This window comes from Equus caballus, chromosome 15, assembly GCF_041296265.1.
Source record: "Equus caballus isolate H_3958 breed thoroughbred chromosome 15, TB-T2T, whole genome shotgun sequence".
In the NCBI taxonomy this organism is placed as follows: Eukaryota; Metazoa; Chordata; class Mammalia; order Perissodactyla; family Equidae; genus Equus; species Equus caballus.
Genome location: NC_091698.1, coordinates 16,939,747 through 16,958,586, shown reverse-complemented (window position 1 = coordinate 16,958,586; position 18,840 = coordinate 16,939,747). Strand labels below are relative to the sequence as shown.

Below are 18,840 nucleotides of genomic sequence, written 5' to 3'. Positions count from 1 at the left end.
TTTTTGTGTCTAACTTAACTATGGTCAGTTTCTGTTGCTTACAACCAAGTAACTCCAATAAGGTAACCCCCTGCCTCAATACACACATATATAAATCCACACACGAGAAAAGGGCAAGTGCAATCTTGCTCCCTAACATCGCACAAACACACACACTACACAAAATAACCACACAAATAATAAGTCACATCAACTTCTATTCCAAAAGAAAAATTCCTTTAAAATGATTTCTTTTCATCCCAGTCTTAATTTAATGTCATCCCTCTCTCTGTGTGGGATGACAATTGAAGATTACTTGGAAGCCAAAACAGGAGGAAAGGGCAGAATTTGGTGCTTCTAATCATGGGTATAGGTATAGGTAGTGAGGACCCAGAACTGCCCTCAGGCAGTCCACTGTCTTGGGGAAGAGATACTTACAATGTGATGTGGTCAGTGATTTACATGCTGGGAAAGTTAAGAGGAAAGTCAGAAAACCCTCACAAAGCAGAAATACGAAGGCTGCAGAGGAGTTTATTAAGCAGAAAAGGAGAGGCTAGACCTTGAAGACCAGGACCATCAAGAACAGAGGCAAAAGCACAAACAAGAAAACAAAACTGAACATCAAAATTTAAAACTTTTGTGCTTCAAAGGACCCTATCAAGAAAGCGAAACAGCAGAAAAGGAGAAAATATTTGCAAATCAAATATCTGACAAGAGACTTATATCTAAAATATTTAGAGGGCCGGCCCAGTGGCGCAGTGCTTAAGTGTTCATGTTCCACTTCAGCGGCCCGGGGTTCGCCAGTTCAAATCCTGGGTACAGACATGGCATCGCTTGGCAAGCCATGCTGTGGTAGGCGTCCCACATATTAAAAAGACATGGGCACGGATGTTAGCTCTGGGCTAGTCTTCCTCAAAAAAAAAACACAAATATATATATATATATAAAGAAATCTTACAACTCAATAATAAAAGACAAATAACCCAATTTAAAATGGGCAAACATATGCCAATCCTTCATATTTCTTTGATCTATGAAAAGAAGAAAATGTTGTTAGATACAGAAGATAAGAGGAAGGAAAGGAAGAAGCCAACACAAAACAATCTTGATCTTCATAAGTAAGAAAAAGGCCAAGGGTACCTCACAGCAGGCAGAGGGAATGGCAGAAGCTGACCCAAGATACAGAGCTGGCTGAAGACAGTGCTGATCTCTTACAGAAGCATATTCAAGTTGCTAATGGCCCAGCCTCCCCATATGTGATCATGTGGATGGATTTTATTTTCTTTCTGCCTTGACATTTAGTCAGATGAGTGAACTACAGCTGAGAAAAAATTCTTACCCAGACCACAAGAGTCATCTCCACTTCCACCAATGCATGGAACAGAAGCCGTGAAACCTATACCTACTTGTATCAGTTCTGCTACAGGTTTGATAGAAATTTGCCTCAGTCACCAACCATGGTCAGAACTCCTATGTTTGTGAGTCCCACTCCCCACACACTTTGTCCACCACTTCTTCCATCTCCCTTGTCAACTTCTTCATTAAACGCTTCAATGACTTCAACTCCTCGCCCACCAGTACTTCCCCCGCCTCCAGCTCCAACTGCTGTTTTGCAAGCTGCAACAGTACCACCACCTCCAGCTCCTCTTCAGATTGTCCCTGGAGTTCTCCATCCAACTCCTTCTCCAACTACACCTCCTCTAGTACAGCCTCTCTACCTGTTGCTAGACCTGTACTGGTATGTGAGACTGTACCAGTTCATCCACTCCCACAAGCTGAAGTCCAGGGGCTGCTTTCACCTCCACCACCTCCCCCTCTGCCTCCACCTCGCATTTGACCATCACCACCTGTCACAGTTACAGCTCTTTGTTCATCTTCCCTCTGGGCTATATCCAACAACACCTACTACTGCCCCAAGTGTCCATGTTCCATTAATGCCTCCATCTCCCCCATCACAAGTTATACCTGTTTCTGAGCCAAAGTGTCACCAATCAATTATACTTGTAATCGGTGATGCCGAGAACGTATTTCTGGAACCAAAACAAAAGGTATTCAGCTATGCAAAGTAGAAGAGCAGTGTGGACAGGGAGCTAAACATGAACACATTAAAAATGATGTTGCCATCATCCTGTCCCCCTGTATTGCTGTGGAACATAGTGATTCAGAAGATGATTCAGAATTTGATGAAGGAGATTAGTTGGAATAAGAAAAATGCATTGATAAATATCACAAAACTGAATGCAAGCATCCCTTGTGGTGCTTGTTCTTTGAAAATTTTTGGACATTCTAGTGCTTCCCTTTCTTTTCCTTGTGATAATCCCTTTCCTCCATAATGTTTTATTCTCAAGAAAATATTAAAATACATTCAAACTAAATGTCTTACAGTGGATTATCAGGTTTTTTCCTGAAGAGACCTAATTTGGTTAAATAAACCACTAAGTATTAAGCATAGAAATCTGTTGTTAGAGTAGCAGATTTAGTTTTTGATATACCTTAATCATCCAATTTGTGTGTTTTAATTTAAAGAAAACCACTGAGATTGAAATCTTGAGGGCAGCTGTACCTATTAATGAGCCTTAGTCTGTTTGCTGATGTTTTAAAAGGAGAAACACTGCCTTGATTATAAGAACAACTCAGAAAGAATATTTAGCTTGTAGTGTTAAATTCTCTTAAGGAAATATTTGAATTTTTAAAAATTATTGTTTTATAGGTTTTAAACACTTACCTTATTTGAATGTTTAGTAATATCCACTTTCCACTTATATACTGTGTGGAACTATTTTGCTTGCTTATAAAAGTTTAACATTTTTCTATGTGAGAAAGGCTGGCTTAAACAGACATGTAACTTACATAACTGTGAAGAATAACAGCCGACTGAATAAACAGTTTGCTTTTTAAAAATAGACAAAAGGCTTGAATACACATTTATCCAAAGAAGAAATACAAATGGCCAATAAGCCCTCGAAAAGATGCTCAATATCCTGAGTTATTAAAGAAATGCAAAGCAAAACCACAGTGAGATACCACTTCAAATCCACTACGATAACTATAGTAAAAAGGTGGATAACAGCCAATGCTGGGGAGGATGTGAAGATATGGGAACCCTCATATATTGCTGTTGGGAATGTAAAGTGGTGCATCCACTTGCGAAAATCATCTGGCAGTTCCTCAAAAAGTTAACCAGAGTAACAATTTGACTGATCAATTCCACTCCTAGGTATATACCCAAGAGAAATTAAAAAGATCTGTTCAAACAAAAATGTGTACACAAAGATTCATAGCAGCATTATTTATAACAGTCAAAAATTGGAAACAACCCAAATGTCCATCAACTGATGACTGGATAAAGAAAACATAGTATATACATAAAATGAAATATTGTTCAGCCATAAAAATGAATAAAGTTCTCATACATGCTACAACATGGATAAACCTTGAAAAGATTACGAAATTGAAATTATAAGATTGAGAATATTATGAACTCAAGAGAACTCAGTGACAAAAGGCCACATATTGCATGATTCCGTCTATATGACATACCCAGAATAGACAAATCTTCAGAGACATGACGTAGATTAGTGGTTGCCTGGGACCGGGGAGGGTGGGAGGACTGTGGAGTGGTATATAAAGAATAAGGGATTTCTTTTATGGGTGATGAAAATGTTCTAAAATTGATTATAGCACCATTCTGTGGATACTAAAACCACTGAATTGTATATTTTAAATATGTGAATTATATGGTATGCAAATTATATATAAATAAAGCTGTTAAAAAAAGACAAAAAAGACATTGAGACCTTCAAGATGATGGCTAGCTGACTGTGCAATGAGGAAGAACGGCAGCAAAGAACCTAGAGGTGTAGTTAGGAAGGAGTTTACTCAACTTGGCTGTTATTTCAAGATGAAGAGCTTCTTCTGTATTCTACACACCTGTGGGCAAACAATGGCTCTGTTTTTGAAAATATAGTTTTATTGGAACACAGCCAATGCCCATTAGTTAAGTATTGTCTATGACGGCTTCATGCTAAAATGGAGAGTTGAGTAGTTGCAACCGACATTGTATGATTGGCAAATCCTAAAATATTTATTCATTCATCCTTTACAGGAAAAGTTTGCTAACCCTGCTGTGTGCAGGTTGAAGCCATCGATGGTTTACAGGAAGATGACTCTGGTTGCTGTTTGTAGAGCAGATTTGATGGAGGAGAAACAAGGAGAGATGCTTGCCCCTGGACCCTATGCTTTCTTCTCACAGGCCCTCGGAATTCTGTCTACTGCCTTCTCTTCCTCAGAGCTGTCACTCTCTGCTTGAACCTTCTGCTCTTCTCTCTGCTCAGGGCTATAGAAAGAGAGGCACAGCCCAGCACTCTATTTCCAGCTGTCCTGAGACTAAGGACGCAGACCCTTTAGTTTTGTTGGTTGATTTTTGTTTGTTTGTGTTATTTTTATTTTTAATTGAGATATAACATTATCTTACTTTCAGGTGTACAACATAATGATTCAATATATGTATATATTGTGAAATAATCACCACAATAAGTTGAGTTAACATCCATCACCACACATAATTACAAATTTTTTTTCCTTATGATGAGAATTTTAAGATCTATTTTCTTAGCAACTTTCAAATATACAATAGAGTATTATTAACAATAGTCACCATGTTGTACATGACATTCTCATGACATTTCTTTTATAATTGGAAATTTGTACTTTTTTACCTCCTTCACCCTTTTCACCCACCCACCATGCCCCACCTCTGGCAGCCTCAATTTCTGTATCTGTGAGTTCGTTTCGTTGTTGTTTAAATTCCACGTATAAGTGATATCATACAGTATTTCTCTTTCTCTGACTTATTTCACTCAGCTTAGTGTCCTCAAGGTCCATCCAAGTTGTTGCAAATGGCAGGAATTCCTTCTTTTCTTTTTTTTTCAAAGATTGGCACCTGAGCTAACATCTGTTGCCAATCTTCTTTTTTTTTCTTCTTCTTCTTCTCCCCAGAGCCCTCCAGTACATAGTTGTATATTGTTGTTGTAGGTCCTTCTGGCTCTGCTATGTGGGATGCCACCTCAGCATGGCTTGATGAGCAGTGCCATGTCCACACCCAGGATCTGAACCAGCAAAACACCAGGCTGCCAAAGTGGAGCATGTGAATGTAACCACTTGGCTATGGGGCCAGCCTCTGATTTCCTTCCTTTTTATGGCTGAATAATATTCCATTATTTGCATATGTGTGCCTGTGTATCACATCTTCTTTATCCATTCATCTATCAATGGACACATAGGTTGTTTCCATATTTTGACTATTGTGAATAATGCTGCAGTGAACATGGGAGTGCAGATATCTTCTTGAGTTAATGTTTTCATTTCCTTTGGATAAATACCTAGAAGTAGAATTGCTGCACCCTATGGTAGTTCTGTTTTGAATTTTTTGAGGAACAGAGCACAAGGGTTTGCTTTTCTCCAATTCTTGCCAACACTTGTTATTTCTTGTCTTTTTGATAATAGCCATTCTGACAGGTGTGAGATGGTAGCTCATTGTGATTTTGACTAGTGTTTCCCTGATGATTAGTGATGTTGAGCACTTAGTCATGTAGCCGTTGGCCCTCTGTATGTCTTCTTTGGAAAAATGTCTATTCAGATTCTCTTCCCATTTTTTAATTGGATTAATTTTTGCTGTTGATTCATATGAGGGCTCTTTTGTTTTAAGACTTTTATATATATTATATATAGGATATTATCACTATAAGAAAATAAATAGAGGAGTACCAAAATTCACACATGCAAAGATTCCAGAAATCATGGAAAGCTCTTATTTCTTTGTTTTCTCAGTACCTAACACAGTGCCTGGTGATCAACAAATCTTGAATGAATGGATAAATGAGAGTAGCCACCAGTTTACTATGGAAGTCTCAGTATCTCTTTGTTCTCTTTTGTTTCTGAGGACAGAGTCCATTGGGTCCCTCTCCACCTTTGTACAGAATCTCCAGTTACCCCCTACGCCCTCTAGCACTTTCCAGCTTTCCAAACTGTGTCATGATGCCAGAAGCAAATATGTAAACTAGTAGGCATCCCCAACAGACTCCCTTAAATTTCATAGGAACTTGAGAGAGTGCCCTGTCCTCTCACTGTGGCCTGATTCTCATGGAAGGGTACTCATTCCATAATTTCCTCCCACACTTGGGAATGAATTCACCCTGTGTTCGCTTGTCGCCAGAGGACAGAAACCCAACCCTGATTCTGTACCTAGGTGCGGTCAATGCTATCAAAAGTAAACTCTTTAGTCACAACCCTGATAGGGTGCTACCAGAAAATGAGTTCTTGGATAAGAAAACTGTAGCAACATACAGGCTGCAGCTTTGCCAAGACTATGGCCACACACTCAGTGGTGGGGCCAATGTGACTGGACCTCCACGCTGCCAGTTTACCTGGGTCAGGGTGCTCAGACAGCCTGAATGTGAGCCCTGGGTAAAGTCTCTCTCAGCGAAACCAGGACCTGGTCCCCAACTTCCTCGCCTGGTGATACACCTCTTGCCTTTAAACGTCAACTGTAAGTAACCATAACAGAGAGAGAATGTATTTGTAGCTCTTCCTTTAGTTAGTCTTTTAAAGGAAATGGATTAAAACATTGAAAATAAACTATGTCATTAATTTTGAAAGGGAGTGGGGTTGTTAGCCCCTTAAAAGACAAGAATAAATTTCAGGTCACTTTGACCAATTAGAAAAAATGTTTTTAACTTTTATTTTTTTAATTTTATTTATTTTTTCCTAGCTTAATTGACATATAATTGACATGTTACATGGTGTATGTTCAAGGTGTGCAGAGTGTTAATTTGACACACTTATATAGTGCAAAGTGATTACCACCACAGCGTTACCTACCATCGCCATCATGCCACATAATGACCATTACTTTTTTGTGGTGAGAACATTTAAGATTTACTCTCTTAACAACTTTCAAGTATATAATACATTGTTGTTAACTATAATCACAATGCTGTGCATTAGATCCCAAGAACTTATTCATCCTGTAGCTGAAGATTTTACTCTTTGACCAATATCTTCCCATTTCCACCACCCCCTAGCTTCTGGTAACTACCATTCTACTCTCTGTTTCTGTGAGTTCAGCTTTATTAGATTCCATATATAAGTGGGGTCATACAGTATTTGTCTTTCTCTATCTGACTTATCTCGCTTAATATAATGCCCTCAAGGTCCATCCATGTTGTCACAAATGGCAAAATTTCCTTCTTTCTCATGGTTGAGTAGTATTCCACCATATATATATAGACTATATATATAATGTATATATGTGTGTGTATATATCACATCTCCTTTATCCATTCAACTGTTGATGGACACTTAGGTTGTTTCCATATCTTAGCTATTGTGAATAATGCTGCAATAAACATGGGAGTGCAGATATCTCTTCGATATCCTTTTCTCATTTCCTTTGGATATATACCCAAAAGTTGAATTGCTGGATAATATGGTTGTTCTATTTTTAACTTTTTTTGAGGAAACTCCATACTGTTTTCCATAGTAATTTACATTCCCACCAACACTGCAGGTTCCCTTTTCTCCACATCCTTGCCAACAATTATCTCTTGTCTTTTTGATAATAGCCATTCTGACAGTTGCAAAGTGATATCTCATTATGGTTTTGATTTGTGTTTCCCTTATGATTCAAGATGCTGAGTATCTTTTCATGTGCCTATTGGCCATTTGTATGTCTTCTTTGGAAAAATGTCCATTCAGTTCTTCTGTGAGAGAAATGTTTTTAAAAAGTGATACTGCTCTGGAGCCGACCCAGTGGCCCAGCAGTTAAGTTCACATGTTCCGCTTCAGTGGCCCAGGGTTCACCCGTTCAGATCCCAGGTGCAGACATGGCACCACTTGTCAAGCCATGCTGTGGTAGGCATCCAACAAATAAAGTGAAGGAAGATGGGACGGATGTTAGATCAGGGCCAGTCTTCCTCAGCAAAAAGAGGAGGATTGGCAGCAGATGTTAGCTCAGGACTAATCTTCCTCAAAAAAAGTTGATACTACACCATATTTGGAACTATCAAATTACCCTTTACACCTAAAATATAAGACCACAAGGATGATGAAATAATTTTTCTAGAGCATAAGGTGAATAACCGCTTTAGAGACATGGCCCAGAGTTCCCTCAGACATTTGGGGAGGGACTCCAGAAGTAGGCTGTGCTGTGAGGAAGTAGCTGAGGCCCTTTGCATCCGGAAATCAATTCCGGAGGTCTGACCTCAAAGGAAGTGACCCAGTTTGGGATACTTCTCATGCTGATGCCAGTCTTGCTACTCTACATTCACCAGGAAACAAAGGTCTAAAGGATGGACTTAAAACATAGAGTAGTGTGGTGTTCAAAAACCTGGACTAAGGATGTAGCCTGCAGGCTTCAAATCCTGGTTCTTCTGCTGTATTGTAGAGCAGGGTATTTACCCCTCAAGTGCCTCAGTGTCTTCATACCATGAGACAAAAATAGCAGCCACTCCACAAGGTTCCTGGAGGTCTAAATAAAATAGTAAAAATGTGAAATTATTAGAACTGTGCCAGTCATATAATAAGCCTTATAGTATCTCATCATTAATGTCATAAAAAGAGAGATGTTAATTCAAAGTAGGGAAGCTACTAAACAATGAGCTAAGGTGATTTATTCACCTTACTTCAAAGAACCTCAAAGAACAACATCTGAAAGAACAATAACTATAACATATATATATATATATATATATATATATATATATATATTTTAAAGCCACTCAGATTGGCTGAGGTCCACATCATGCAGAAGTACCTAGAGACAAAATATGGACTAGGTGACCCTGCTGAGTACTTGGACAGCCAAGGACTGTAACAATTTCTGGAGAGAAGGATATGACAGTAGAAAGGCCTGGAAGAACTGAGGCCAATGAAACAGCAATAACAGCCAAGACTCTGTCATTGCCCGCATCAAATGATTAGAGTTCAGAGGTACGATGAGCTGACAAGATTGAAGTCATCCACACTCTACCTGTTCAGATGCACCAACCCAGAATCTGTTCCTGACCTTCTTCCTTCAGTAGTCAGAAATTCTGCCCCTTAAATTACCCTCCACAACCTGGTTCTATGAAATTACCTCACACACTCTGAGGATCTAGTGTAAACCCACCAGATCTATTTGGATATATCACTCCATTCTGTCCATCCTTTGCTTTTGGATGCAGAGCTGAGAAGCACTAAGAAAACAAGAATTTGCTTTGGAGAAAAATATCATTATATTCTTATTACAAAAGAACATAAATTCAGTAGAAAATTTGGAAAATACGGAAAAGTAGAAAGAAAAGAAAATCAACTGCAATTGGATCCTAGCCTCTCATCATCATCAAAACTTTGTATATCCTGACTCTTTTATTTTAGACATTCTGGTGGCTGGGTTGTAGTATTTTTTTTTTTTTTGAGGTCACATTGGTTTATAACGTTATATAAATTTCAGGTGAACATCATTGTATTTCAACATCTGTATAGACTACATCATGTTGACCACCAAAAGTCTATTTACCATCCATCACCATACACATGTGCCCCTTTCCCCCTTGTGCCCTCCCCCCACCCCCTTCCCCTCTGTAACTACCTTTCTGGTCTCTGTATCTATGTGTTTGTCTATCTTGCAGATGTGATCAAAGTCATAAGGTAATTGTCTTTCTCCATATGACTTATTTCACTTAGCATAATACCCTCAAGGTACGTCCATGTTATCACAAATGACAAGATTTTGTCCTTTTATGGCTAAGTAGTATTCCATCATATATATACACCACTTCTTTATCCATTCATCTGTTGGTGGGTATTTGGGTTGCTTCCAAGTCTTGGCTATTCTGAATAATGGTTGTGATTTAATTTAATTTATGTGAATTGATTTATTAATCTATTGATTTAACCTATTTCTCTGGTAATTACTGATGTTAGCATCTTTTCATGTATTTATTGGCCATGTTGTCATTTGTGAAGTACCACTTTGAATCTTTTGCCCATTTTTCTATTGGGTTGTTAGTGTTTTTCTCATGGATTTGTAGGAGTTTTTTATATAATCTGGATAGGAGGTTTCGACAAATATCAGAGTATTTGTGGCGTGACTTTTTACTTTCTTAATGGTGTTTTGGTGAACAGAGTTCTTCATTTTAATTTAATCTAATTTTGTGATTGCTTTCCTTTTGTGGTAGATGCTTGTTTTAGCCTGTTTAATAAAGGTTGACCTTCCCAAAGGTCATAAAAATGTTCTCTCGTGTTTCCTTCTAAAAGTTTTGTTGTTGTTCCTCTCACATTTAGGTCTACAATCCAGCTAGAACTGATTTTTATGCTTGGCATACAATGAGGTGAAAATTCAGGGTTTTTCCAACTGAACATCCAATTGACCCAGCACTATCTATTGGAAAAGTCATGCTTTCCTCTTCATTGCAGGGCCACTGTCATCATAAATCCAATGGCTATCTCTTTGTGGATCTGTTTCTGGACTCTCTATTCTCCCTCATTGGACTATTTGCCTATCCTTGCACAAATACCACACTGTCTTAATTAATGTACTTTCATAATAAATCTTTATATTACATAACTTAAGTTTTCCAGCTTTGTGTTTCTTCAAGATTTTCTTGACCATTTTTGGCCTTTTATATTTCCACATAAATTTTAGAGTCAAGTCTACCCCAGGGAAAAAAATTCTGCTAAGATTTTGATCAGGATTACATTGAATCTATAAATCAATTTGAAAAGAATTGACATCCTTACATTATTAAGTTTTCTAATGTACGAACATGGTATATCCCTCCATTTATTTGAGTATTTTTAACTTTCTGTCAACAAGGTCTTGCAGCTTATAGTGCAGCAGTCTTATACATCTTACATTAGATTTATTCCTGGGTATTTGATGCTTTTGATGTTATTATAAGTTGTATCATTTTAAAATTTTCATTCTTTATTGTTGCTGGGATGTAGTGTAAGTGAGTAAACTGACACAATTGCTTTGGAAAATTGACAATATCTACTAAAGCTGAACATCTTCAAACTCTATGTAGCAAACAAATTTGTTGATCGTCCTCAGATCTCCTAGGATTACTTTTCACCCTTTTGCAACATAATGGAAAAATTAAACAACAAGAATGAACAAATTATTACTACCTGTAACAACATGAATGACTTTCAAAGGCAAAATGTTGAGCAAAAGACAAATACCTACACAGTGTACCTTTATCTTATTTTATTTATATTAGGTTGAACAAAATAGCATCGCCATGTTGAAGGGCAAAAGATATAGATGAGTATCAGCCATTTCATCTGGTTCAACAGAACATAGTGTTCAAAAATAGGCCACACTAAGCAGTAATATTAGAAGTCAGGATCAAGGTTTTTGTTTTGTTTTGTTTTGGTTTTTTGCTGAGGAAGATTCACCCTGAGCTAATATCTGTGCCAATCCTCCTCTATTTTGTATGTGGGTCACCGCCACACCATGGCCACCAACAAATGGTGTAGGACTGCATCCAGGAACTGAACCCAGGTTGCCAAAGCAGGGAATGCCAAACTTAACCACTAGACAACGGGGCCAGCCCCATGGATCAGGGTTACTTTTGAAAGGAGGAAGTGACTAGGAAAATGCACAAAGGACTTCTGGGGTGCTGGTAATATCCAACCTCTGATCTGGGGGCTAATATGCAGGTGTTTTCACTTTGTGAAAATTTATCAAGCTGTACGCTTATTTGAACACCTTTTTGTGTGTATGCTACTTGTGTAATTTACAAAGTTGAAAAACAGGACTCTGCTTGCCTTGGTTATGATTTAGGCACCAATATAATAAATATTAAATACCAAAATAAGTATGAAATAGAATTCACATATCCAGGATTTAAAACAAAATCGCCAAGAAATTTCTCCTTAATTCTTGGAACTCTTATTCAGGTCAAGAATATAAAAAGATGTTGGGATGTGGAAAGAGAGGATTTGAGACAAGATCTCTTCGGAGAGAGCTGTTAGTGTGCTGTGAATCCTCAAACCAGCGCTGACAGGAAGGATAGGTGAGGTGCTCCCTCCTTTGTCTCCAGCCTGAAGAGTATAGACTTCAAGGAGAGTGTGATTGGGGTGCTCTGCAACAGGGGAGCCTTGTGGACTCCAGACTCCAAGCCTCGTTTGGGAAATCTAGGGAACCAGACAGGACTGCCAGGTTGGGATTGCCCTACACACACAAAGGATGTCTGAGTGTTTCCCATGGACCACATGTGGGCCGCATGAGAGAGGCCCAAGGACCACCCAGGACCCCAGGACAGTGAGCCATGAACTGAGAGGAGAGCCGCTGACCAAGAGATCACAAAGGTCCCCACCCATGTTGGAAATTTCCTAACCCCTTACCTCTTCTCCCTTTCCCGTCTTTGACCCAGGTGGGTTCCAAACATGTACCTAGTGAGTGGGAAATGAGCTGGGGTGCACAGAGAGAGCAAAATCCAATCCCATCCTGTTCTCTCAATTCAGGCCTTAGCATGGGAATGGGCAGAAGTCTTAGTTCTGATGAAAATTGAAGACTGATCCAAGTTTAAAGACTAATTATGATGAAACTAAGATAAAATTGTATGTCAATTATACCTCAATTTAAAAAATTCTAATTATGGAGTCACCACTGCTCTGAGTTAGAGGAACAATAGTACCATCAATTAACCAAAAGGGAGCAGAAAAATCATGGGAACTGCCCAAGATCCCATCCAGGGTTAGGATAAGGTTATCTCCACTGAAACAAATGGAAAGAGCATCAGGAGACAGATTACGTTTTGATCACACCTGACAAGTGGTGGTCCCCCAATGCTGAGAGATAACCTGTGGCTAACAAGGAGGTACACACTTTAATGTATAGATTTTTCATACACTTATAGATAAACAAAGCATTTTTTACAAAGATAGAATCATATTGAACACATTATTTTGTAATATGATGTTTCACTCGCTACCTTATCAGAATTTGCTCAATCATTCAATGTCCTAACATGTCTATAAAGCACTACTAGTAATTTGAGAAATCCTAAAAGTGTGTTGGCACTATCCAAACACCAGGTGAATTATTGGTCATGTGGCTGCTTTTCTCTGCCTTAGAAGGGTACAATTATCATCACGTCAGGGACAGCAAGGATTCAGAAATCTGCACAGAAAGTCCTCAGTTAAAAATCAAATGTGCTCCAGAGTTTCCTTCAGACTTCTGAAACTTGGAAGACATTTTCCCAAGAAACAATGTTAAAATAAGTACAGGTTCCCAAGGCTAGGACAAAAACCACAGTTAACTCATAAACATCATGCATTCTAAATGAATCAAAGGAAAAACACAATACTACTGCAAAACTAGGTATTAAACAAAATAAGAGACAACTACATTTATCTCGAATGTCAATGCCTTAGGACAAAGAGCTAATTTAGTTGGAAGAAATGGTAAACAAAGTTGAAAGCTTTTACAGAAATTTTGAAAAAGACTTCTGGCTATTTTTTCAGAGCTTTAAAAGTTGATATTAGCATGTTATGAGTTGAATTGTGTTCCCCAGCAAAGATGCTGAAGACCTAACCCCAGTACCTGTGGATATGACCTTACCTGGAAATCGATCTTTGCCGATGATCGAGTTAAATTGAGGTTAATGATGGTGGGCCCTAATGCAATATGACTGGTGTCCTTATGAAAAGGGTAAATTTGAACACAGACACATACAGGGTGAAAACCATGTGAATATGAAGGCAGAGATCAAGGTGATGCATCTATAAGCCTAGGAACACCAGAGATCATCGGCAGCCACCAGAAGCTGAGGAGAGGCCTGGAGCAGATTCTCCCTCACAGCTTTGGAGGGAACCAACCCTGCCCACACCTTGATCTTAGACTTTTAGCCTCCGGAACTGTGAGGCAATACATTTCTGTTGTTTAAGCCACCTTTGGTGGTACTTTGGTATAACAACCCTAGGAAATTAAGACAGCAGTTCTTCATTCTTTCTAACTTTGCTTCACATCTCAGAGCTTCTCCTTTCCTTAACACAATACGTCATTTCCCCGTACCTACAGCCATCAGCCAAGGCTGTAGGGACTGGGCCAGCAAATGGAAGGGAGAGAAGCAGAAACTGAAAGAAAGGAGATAAGTGAAGGAGAGAGAAAGATTTGATCCATCTTTCCCAAGGTGACTGGGAAAGAACTGGACAAGGAAAAGGAGGGCAGATTTAAAGCAAGTGAGCTATGTGAGAAAAATGGTCTGAGTAACGTAGTTAAGTGAATTGTATGTAGATGGTCCAAAATAGAAGAAAAAACAGAGGAGGGGACAGAGGGGGACAACGCTGAGCTGGCTTCCCAGTCTATCAGCAACATCTGAGACCTAACAAAGCAGTCAGAGTTTTGCCCCAGTCAGCACAATGGCTGCTGCCAGAAACAGTTCCTCTCCTCACTGGCGGCTGGGTCAGAGTGCCTGTGGGGTTGACCAATAATACAAAGTTCCCCCAAGGAGATGCAGCTCTGAACTCCCAGGAAAAGAGGAACAGGTGCTGAGTCAGATGGGGAGAGACCTTTGTTCTTAGCCCTCCTCAGAGCCAGCTCCCTGGGAAAACAAACACCATCCCCTTTGTGCCAGTGGCAGTAGGCAATTCGCCACTCCTCCCAACTGTAAACCCCATCAGATCTCTCAAGAAGCTCTTGAAGGATTCAAGGAGGCAATGGCAGCTTTGGTCTCTCTGGTAGAAAGAAGCTGCTGTAGAGAATTTCTTCTAACTCCAAAGTGAGCCGTCTTTACCTGGTTCTGAGAAATTTCCAAAGAGGAACACTGAATCTATATGAAGGAAAAATCAATGTGGATGGTACTTACACATAAACCAGGGCCAGGACTAGTGAGGCAACCATGGGGCACAAAATGAAAAAAGCACTCACTCACTGGTAAGGGCACAACCCTGGGAGTGAGAGTTTCCTTACGCTTTGCACTCTAGCACCTCATTTGCCTACCCTGGTCCCTGTCCTGATGTAAATTAAAGTTTTTGTTGATTCATTTATCTATTCAATAAATGTCTCATCAATCCAGCTGAATGGGTAAATAGTGAAAAACTACTATCCTGCTAGGTAGTCTTCTTGGGTTCCTGAACCCTATTTCAATGTGTATGGGGGAAGTTTTCCCATACCTCCAACAATTCTTGGATACCAGCTGGGTGTCCTAGATTTCAACCCAGTTCTGACACTATCTACATGAAGATAGACTCAGTTCCCACAGATTAAGGGTTCAGTTGTACAAAACAGGCCCCCAAGCCACTTCAGATGCCAGTCACAAGTCCAGGTTGTCACGTGGGCTTCTGACCAAATGATATAAATCAGAGGTTCCCATGACCTCCTCTCAGGTTCAATTAACTTGCTAGAGTGGCTCAAAGAACTCAGAGAAACATTTTACTTACTATATCATCAGTCTATTATAAAAGGATGTAACTCAGGAACAGCCAGATGGAAGAGATGCATAAGGCAAGGTATGAGGAAAGGGCATGGAGCTTCCAAGCTCTCTGAGCTCACCACTCTTGCCAAACTCCAAGTGTTCACCAACCCAGAAGCTCTCCAAACACTGTCCGTTTGGTTTTTTATGGAGGCTTCATTACATAGGCATGGCTGATTAAATCATTGACCTTGGGTGATTGAACTCAATCCCAAGCCCCTCTCCCCTCCCCAGAGGTCAGGGGGTTGGACTGAAAGTTACAACCTTCTAATCCCATGGTCCCTCCACTGGCAACCAATCTCCATCCTTGGGTGCTTTCCAAGGCATCCTATCAACATAACAAAAGACACCTTTATCACTCTCAACACTGGAAATTCCAAGGGTTTTAGGAGCTGTCTGTCAGAAACAGGGATGAAGCCAAAATAGATATTTACTATAAATGACAACATCACAGTAGCCCATTCTGATTGGGAGAAAAGACATATTCATAAAAAATGATATAAAGTAGACATTAGAGCTGGTCCTCATGTAAGTCCCAATATTACAGCTAAGACAGTTGAGCCCTGGAGGATAAGTGATTTGCTCATTAAAGTAAAAAAGGAAAATTGCTGTACAAGAAAGGCGAGTAAATCATATGGACCACACATTATATTCAATTTACATAAAATGTCCACAATAAGCAAATCGATAGACACAAAGTAGATTAGTGGTGGCCTAAAGCTGGGGGCATAGGAGGTATGGGGGTGACTGTTAATGGGTATGGGATTTTTTTTATGGGGTAATGTGTAGACCAAGGAAAAATCTCAGCAATTTAAACAGCAGATATTTGTTTGGGCAATTAGAATTGTAATTCGGGAGACAGAGACTCAGATAGAAACCCAAAAGATGGTCTGCTAGGGAGTAAAAGTCAGGGACTTTTGAATGCAAAGACGGGAGGTTGTATTACAAAGAATTTAAATTTCAGCTGGAGGCAGAAGAGCTAGTCTTGGTTAAACATTGATTCACTACTGATTCCACCTTCAGAGAGTCCATGATCCTCAGCCTTTGTGATCAGGATGCCAGTTCTCCTGATGACTTCTTAACTAATTGCTTGTAAAACAATTGCCCTTTCGGCCCAGTCCAAAGGTTTGACCGAGTCTGAAGGTCCAGACAGCAAGGCAATTTCTCTGGAAAGGCAGCTCCGACTGCATTTAAAACACCTCCACTATAGTCAATTTTGACAGATGAAAATGTTCTAAAATTGATTGTGGTGATGGTTACACAACTCTGTGAATATACTGAAAACCATTGAACTGTACACTTTAAATGAGTGAATTGTATAATACATGAATTAGATTTCAACAAAACTGTTATTTTAAAAAAGCATATGGCTTCACAGTAGAAGTGTTTTCAGGTGGAACTTAAAAAAGGCTCCAAGGAAATGCTAAAGCTAAAGCATTGACTCTTTATGGAACTGGATTGAGAGCATTTTTGGCAGGAGAACAAGAGCGAAGCAGGGAAGCAGGAATTATGGGATGCATACAGAAGATAGTAAGTTATTCAGTTGAGCTAGTATTTGAGGTCCATGGAGGGCACTGTGTCATGTTAAAGATGGCCTTGAATTCCAGTCAAAAGCATCCAAACTTTGGCCCATAAACAAACAGGGGCTAACTTGATGTGAGCTGATGAAAATTTATATGCTAAGTGCATGAGAAACCAGAAAGGAAGAGGCCAGAGAAGAGAAGATATGCTAGAAAGTTCTGCAATGTTGCAGTTCATGTGTGAATGTGGAGGAAGCAGATGTGAGCAGTAAGTTACTAACTGTAAATTCTGTGGTCAAAAGGACTGTGGGTTTACTCGCTGTTTACAGTTGCACTCAGTAAATATATTTTGTTAACCTAAAGATAAAGAGCCAAAATGAGAGGCAGAGAGGCATTTATTTTGGTATCAAAGGACTGCAATTCAAGTAGAATTCAAATAGAAACCCAAATAGTGTCCCTGCTAGGGAGTAAAAATCAGGGGCTTTTACAGGCAAAGAAGAGAGGTTTGTATTACAAAGAATGTTACTGAGGGTTGGCAGCAGAAAGCTAATCTTGGCTAACAAATTGACTGCTAAGTCCAGCTAGAGGGAGGCAAAAGTCCATCACTGTGATGAGCACTGTGATGTGGTTTCTCGCAGCATTACTCAGTTCCAAAGTTCATGTTCTGCCCCATGAGGACGTGCACAAGACCCATTTCCTTCGTGGCTCCCCAGCTCCAATTTAAAGCTCTTGGACATAAGTGACTCTGTTTTGCTTCACATTTCACAATGTTAAATTAATAAATGACACTGTTAAGTGGGGGGCGTTCCCCCTCCTTAGTCCAAGGTGATGTTTCAGATGTGGACGATGGTGATATCGTGACCAGACAAGGAGCACGGAGCACACAGATAGCGGAGGTGGGGAGAGATGCTACATGCAGTGCAGGACACTCTGATACTGCCAGACTCCTCAGCAGGCAGTTGGGAATCAGGGACTTTATAGAAAAAGATTGTGAGTCAATGCTCAGAACTTGTGAGTTCACCAAATGTTGCTGAGAGTTGACAGGACTGGAATAAGTGAAATTATCCGAGAGAAGAGAGCAGAAAGAAGAAAAATGGATTGAGATTTAAAGAAAAAAATCTTTTGAAAACAGGAGGAAGAGGTGTCAGTGAAGAAGCATCATGGGAACAGATTCAAAGAAGCCAAGAGAAGCTTTGGTAGGAATGGCAGCTGGGGTGCACGGTTATGCTTAATTCCAGAAAGAAAAGCAGTGGGTTATGAGTGTGAGGGACTGGAATTGACCACTCCAAGATATGTCTCTTTGACATGAGGATTATTTGGGGCTGGCTACTTTTTAAAAAAAAACTGCAGGGGCCGGCTCCGTGGCCGAGTGGTTAAGTTCGCGTGCTCCGCTGCAGTGGCCCAGGGTTCGGATCCTGGGCGCAGACGTGGCACCGCTCGTCAGGCCACGTTGAGGCAGCGTCCCACATCCCACAACTAGAAGGACCTGCAACTAAGATATACAACTGTGTACGGGGGGGTTGGGGAGATAAAACAGAAAAAAAAAACTGCAGACAGGAAAACTCTTTCTACTCTGAAAAGTAGAATTTACTTACCCTTTGTTAAGATACGTTTATATTTGTAAAGGAAATCTCCATCTGTAAAGGTGTCTCCCTCTCTGTACCAGGAAGAAGGGGGGATGAACTTATCTCTAGAAACTCTTAATCAATGTGGAAGGCAAGGGCTTAAATCTGCATAATAACCTTACCCTTATTTACTGTACTTTTTGGTAACCTCCCATGATGACTCCTCCCATCCCCAACATCCTCCTTTGTCTTTACCTGAGGGTGGTATTTAAGGGGAGAACTTCCACTATTTTGGCAAGTTGCTCAGTTTGCCTG

General features: G+C 39.8%; 1 long non-coding RNA gene and 1 pseudogene across 1 annotated transcript in view; one reads left to right on the top strand and one right to left on the bottom strand.

Annotated features, from left to right (window-relative positions):
- Window positions 1-983: 983 nt before the first annotated feature.
- LOC100061238 (actin-binding protein WASF1 pseudogene) lies at window positions 984-2,185 on the top strand (annotated as a pseudogene).
- Window positions 2,186-6,694: 4,509 nt separating this feature from the next.
- Window positions 6,695-18,840, bottom strand: part of LOC138917639 (uncharacterized) — a 70,354-nt gene continuing 58,208 nt past the window's right edge. Inside the window, exon 4 of the long non-coding RNA XR_011425903.1 lies at window positions 6,695-8,506. This is a non-coding gene — a long non-coding RNA (uncharacterized lncRNA). The remainder of the gene's footprint in view (window positions 8,507-18,840) is intronic.